At 43.6% G+C, this 6,000-nt stretch overlaps 1 protein-coding gene across 2 annotated transcripts in view; it reads left to right on the top strand.

Moving 5' to 3' along the window:
* Positions 1-6,000, top strand: part of FYN (FYN proto-oncogene, Src family tyrosine kinase) — a 186,381-nt gene that overhangs the window by 62,132 nt on the left and 118,249 nt on the right. For both annotated transcript variants that reach the window (XM_056566341.1, XM_056566340.1), the window contains exon 2: positions 5,259-5,373. The gene's annotated coding sequence lies outside the window, so the exon portion shown is untranslated. The remainder of the gene's footprint in view (positions 1-5,258; positions 5,374-6,000) is intronic.

The following is a 6,000-nucleotide window of genomic DNA, read 5'->3' as shown; positions in this document are numbered from 1 at the left end:
AGGGAAAGCCGAAGGCCCCCATTTAGCCATGGGCCTGGTCACAATCACTGTGACGACTATAGGTATTCCATCGGCTCCATACACGTCTCTCATGTACAAGACTACTGTTCAGTTATCTATGTTGTATTTATGGTTTCCTAGAAAACCATATGCTTGTAGCCCTGAAGGTACAATATTGCAGCATTGTTAAAATTCTGTGTGCCACCATATGTTGTTTTCACAAGTGATTGTATTTTCCATAATACAGTAATAGAACGTGCTGACGCTCCATATGAAATCATAGTCATCTAAAGGTACAGTATGGACCCATAGCAGTCCACTGGCTTCATATTTTGGATCTTAATCCAGAGATCCATAATACACCATGTACATATAAGGTCTTAAATGTGATTCTTGTGTGCGCACCCATCCATGCAGCAATAAATAAGGAGCGTATGTAAACCCTTTATGTACATTTAGGGTACTGTGTGTGTATCACAGTATTTTTTAAACTTTTGGCGGTTCCACGGTATATAATGGTATTTCCTAGCCCCCCCCCATATTAATTATCAGCCCATATCCCCATCGGGGTACTACTCACATATGTCACCCGCAAGAGCTGCCCTCCTCATCCTGTTTGTTGAGGCTGCCGGTGCTGGCACTCTATACTGTGCGGTATCCCTATGCCCGGGCTGCAGAAGGTAAACAAAATAAACTTTAACGCACCTACGTCGGCCTTACGCTGGTGACGGAAGCTGTCAGCGTATCACTGGCCCCAGCAATGTTCCGCCTCGGCTGGTGATAGGCTGAGCCCACTGTCATGTATGAAGCTGGCTCCTTACATGACAGTGGGCTCAGCCTATCATCGGCCGAGGCGGAACATCGCTGCGGCCGGCGATAGGCTGACGGCTGTCCGACGTTCCCATCCCCAGGAAACAAGTGAGGCCGGTACCGGACCAACGGGAGGTGAGTTAAAGTTTTTTTTGTTTATTTTTTGCAGCCCGGGCATAGGGATAGAGCAGTGGTCTCCAACCTGCGGACCTCCAGATGTTGTAAAACTACAACTCCCAGCATGCCCGGACAGCCAACGGCTTTCCGGGCATGCTGGTAGTTGTAGTTTTACAACATCTGGAGGTCAGCAGGTTGGAGACAATTGGTATAGAGTGTCAGCGCTGGCGGCCGCAACAAACAGAACGAGGAGGGCAGCGCTTGCGGGTGACATGTGAGTAGTACCCCGATGGGGACAGTGCTGGGCTGGGCTAATAATTAATTGGGGGGCAGAACAGCACTCGCATGTCACATAGGATTAGTTCCCCGATGTGGGGACAGCGCAGAGCTGGGCTGATTCATTCATTCCTGAGGAGGAGGGGCCAAACCGGTATTGCGGTATGGGTTAAAATTCATGTCGTGCAGCACAAAAATTTCGGTATTCAATATGAACCGGTATACCACCCAGCCCTAATTTAGGGTAACTTCTGCATTTTAATAAAAGGGTGATATTTGTGATAGATGAATGTAAGGGGTGGTCTGGGTTGCGGGGGGCCTGGTGATAATCTCTGCATTGCTTTCTGCAGGATTTGTCAAATCTCCTGTTCGTCCATTAGATCGGCTGCTACAGAATCTTTGTAACAAACAGCACACTGTCCTCTAAGGAAATGTGAGGCAGCATTTAGAGCAAATCTGCAGATTAGGCACATTCAGCCTTCAGCTACAGGCTGCCAAATGATTTCCCTGACACATGGCACCCCTAGTATGCTGCAGCAGTGTCTGCAACCATGGAAAATTCCCCTTAAAAATGGAGGGAATTCTATTGTAGGAAATGGCGAATGTCTGATGAAAGGAACAGGAAGTGAATACATGTCCTGCATCTTTTGCCAACTGTGAAAAGAAACAGGCTGCTCTGTCCTGATGTGAATGAAGGGATTACAGGACACAACTACCTTCTGGCAAAAAACATTAGGTGACAAAGAAAATAAAAAGACACTGCAAACATCATTATACTGAATACACATCGATAGATTTCTACTGCCATGTACTGTTAATGAAAGGCATTGTAATTTAATACCTTCTTACTACACGGTAGAAGGCTGGGCAGATGCCAATGTGACAAATAAAGTTATAATGACAAAGTTATTGGTAATGCTTGCTTATTGCTTATAAATAAAGTTATTCCCTTGCTTGTGCAAGGCAGGTAGCACGGACAGCGGTGAAAATGGTGCAGGCCTATAATTGTGCTTTGAGCACTAATTATATTTAATATGACTTTGTGTAGGTCAGCACGGTGCTTATGAATTACGCTCCTTTGCATGCTACTATCTAAGTGTTATTTTATTCACCCCTTCATCTTGAGTTGTGCTTAGACATTGAGTACCATGTCTGCACAGATTTAAAGGGAACCTGTCAGCATTCAGACATGATCCAAGCTGCTGACAGTGTTATGTAGCTGCTTGTACAATAAAGTAAATAATACCTTTGTGGAAGCTGTCCGTGTTGTTAAAACATAGAAGATTATTCATCTATTTTCTATAAAGAGTCAAAGAGGCGTTTTTCCAGCCACATCAGTGCTGCCGTCTGGAATGTCTCACCAGTCTGTCACCCCTCCCTCTCCCTCCTTGATTTATATGCATGGCTTGGCCCCTTGTGCCCCCTTTAAGTGAGTTTGTGCCTGTGCTACCCTTTAATTAATGGCGCCTGCCATTGTTTTGGATCTCCAGAATGGGGTCCGGCCAACCACAGCGTTGATGCACAAGTTCAAGCACAAATATTCAAAGGAATAGAGTCAGGGTCCCTTTATGGAGATTCCAGGGGGTCCCAACTGTCAAACTCCCTGCAGTCTGACACATATTCCCTATCCCATTGATAGGGGATAAGATAATTTAACTTAGAATTCCCCTTTAAAGAAGCACTCAGTTTTCTGTGTTTTTTTTGCCCAAATCATGCCTACTTACCATCACTAGTACTATAGTGCCATTTGTTTTATTCTATTACAGCTGCATCAATGTTTTTTTTATTACTCTAACTTGGTCATGTGATCACTTGTCTACTCTCCAAATCTTTTAGTACCTAATGGTTCCAACAGGAGAACTCTGGCTTCCTGTGGACTAAAGGATAACATGATTACCTACTATATCCCTCCTACTAAGGCTCCTTTCACACTATGAGTATTCATCCGTTATTAAACATCCGTTTTCTGTGTAAAAATTGATGTGAAATAACGGGTGCTAATGGCTTAATAATGTCCGTCAAAATAATGGGCATATTCATCCGTTAAGACCCGTTATAACATCCCTCATGTACGACCGTTTTAACACCTCAGCCTACAGACTCCCATAGCAGGGACTACTACTATTCCCATCATGGAATAGACTTGTTTCCATGATGGGAGTAGTAGTTCTCCGGCTTCGGGAGTCTGCCGGTGGCTGGGGAGGTTACATTAGTGTTCGTAGTACTACACCCCTCCTGCCGGGAGCCCTGAATGGCCGGTACAAAGTAGCCATTCAGGGCTCCCGTCAGGGTTTTCAAATAGAAGCACTGCGGAGGGGAAAGATATATAGAACCGCTAGGGGGGAATATGTCTGGGCCCTGCAGCGCTTCTATATATCTTGCCCCCCCCCCCCCCCCCCCCGCAGCACATATACATATTCCCCTCCCCCGCAGCGCATATACATATTCCCCCCCCCCAGCAGCCCATATATATTTTTGCCCCGCAGCGCAATCATAAGCCCCCGACAGCGCTATGAATGAAAACTACTCTATTAGCAGCACATCGGCCGGCCCGATGCGCTGCTGAAAGAATACTTGTCTTTCATAGTGCTTCTATAATCATATGCCTTTGCATCACTATGAATGAAAAGTATTTTATCAGCAGCGCATCAGGCCGGCCAGATGCGCTGCTGTTAGAATACTCTTCATTCATAGCGCTGCAAAGGCATATGATTATAGAAGCGCTGTGGGGGCCAGACATATGGATATATGTCTGACCCCCGCAGCACATCTATATACAGATGCTGCCACAGCGCTATAAATGACAAGTATTCTTTCAGCAGCGCATCGGGCTGGCCGGATGCGGCCAGATGCGCTGCTGATAAAATACTTTTCATTCATAGCGCTGCGGAGGCATATGATTATAGAAGCGCTGTGGGGCCCAGACATATAGCATTATCATGTACATATGCCGTCACAGCGCTATGAAAGACAAGTATTCTTTCAGCAGCTTCCTGTCCCGATGCGCTGCTAATAGAATACTTTGCATTCATAGCGCTGCTGGGGGCTTATGATAGCGCAGCGTGGGAAAGTATATATATATGTGCTGCAGGGGAAAATATATGTATGTGTGCTGTGGGGGGGGAATATATATATATGCACTTGGGGGGACAATACCTATAGAAATGCGCTGTGGGAGGCAAGATATATAGAAGTGCTGCGGGGGGCCAGACATATACCCCGCAGCGGTTCTATATATCTTTCCCCACCGCAGTGCTTCTATTTGAACACCCAGCCAGGAGCCCTGAATGGCTTCTCAGTACCGGCCATTCAGGGCACCCAGCCGGGAATTAAAAAATTAAAATGAAATACATTGTACATCGCAGGGGAGTGGAACATGCCGCCCACTCCCCTGTTTAATAACTTCTATTCGCATCGGGTCTCATCGGGTCTTGCTGCTTTTTTCTGTTTTTGCTGTGATTTTCCCCAAATTCATGGCAAAAATTGAGATTTTACTGCAGTTTAGCAAAATATGGTTAAAAAAGGTTATTTTTATTACAAAAATTTTTACTGTGAAGAACCGTTGCAAAAAAAAAAAAAAAACCTGCTAAAATGTAGTACAAAGAGGTAAGAAAAAGGCATATTTAGGAAATTCTACATCATTCTCTAATAGTCGTATACTGCACTATAGAAGCATACTAATAAATTCACTAAGGATGCAGAAGGGGAAAGCATAATAGCTGGACAAATAGGCTTTTTTTTTTAAAAGTTTTTGCTGCTCATATTTTTTTATGCCAATAAGGAAGCCCTCATGAACATTCCTTTTAAATTGGTTTATAGTTCTATATGAATAACATTATTAGAGCTAATTACATGTAATGGTTCAAGATGATGTCCCTTCAAAACCCACCATTTTATAGAAAGTTTTTTTTTTTTATACTTATAAACTGATGTACATCCAAATCTGCAGGTAATCTCCAGATTACAATTGTGGTAGTGTAGCGGCTGTTTTTAACCATCTGCTTTTCTTTTACTCTACTGTTTTCCATTTTGACATTTGTTCTTTATTCCCTTAGGTTTGTAAGAGGTGGAACTATCATGTCAACAGTGTGGGAGGCTGACATCTGAATTCAACACTAAAATCAACTGGAGATTCCCTTTTCCGGTGAAGACTTCATCAAAACTTTCAAAGTAATTTCTTATTTTCTTATTGCTATTTTTTTGACACTTTACAAATTAAAGTGAATGTAGTTGTACTTAATACCAGTTGATGGATCTACTTTAAATCATTACTGTCATTTTTAACTGATCAAATCTTTTGACATGTCTGTGATATGTCATTTAAACGCCATAAGGGGTAATCCAACATCAAATAATAATAAAAATTCTGTCTGCCCCAGTTCTGAAACCACCAAAAATATGTTTATTTTATTTTTCTATGGGTCTGCTGCTATGTCAGACATTCACTGAGCTTCTTATTTGAGCAGTTGCTCAGTACTACAATCTACAATCTCTCCACTCAGACACATTCCCTGTCTGTCCCTCTGCATGCAGCATTGCAAAGTACAAGGCAGCATGATATAAACACACCTCATATTTCCCTAAATTTCCTAATAAAGCTATATACAGTGACCCCTCGACTTACGATGGCCCCGACATACGATAATTTCAACATGAGATGGCCTCTCAGAGGCCATCACATGTTGAAGGCAGCATCAACATACGATGCTTTTTTATGTCGGGGCCATCGCATAAACGGCTATCCAGCAGCGCTGACTGCTTCAGCTGCCACCGGATAGCCGTTTACGGTGCCCCATG

The sequence above is a fragment of the Hyla sarda genome, chromosome 3 (genome assembly GCF_029499605.1).
Source record: "Hyla sarda isolate aHylSar1 chromosome 3, aHylSar1.hap1, whole genome shotgun sequence".
Taxonomy (NCBI): Eukaryota; Metazoa; Chordata; class Amphibia; order Anura; family Hylidae; genus Hyla; species Hyla sarda.
The sequence above is the reverse complement of the archived record's forward strand: the minus strand, read 5'-3'. Positions and strand labels throughout refer to the sequence as shown.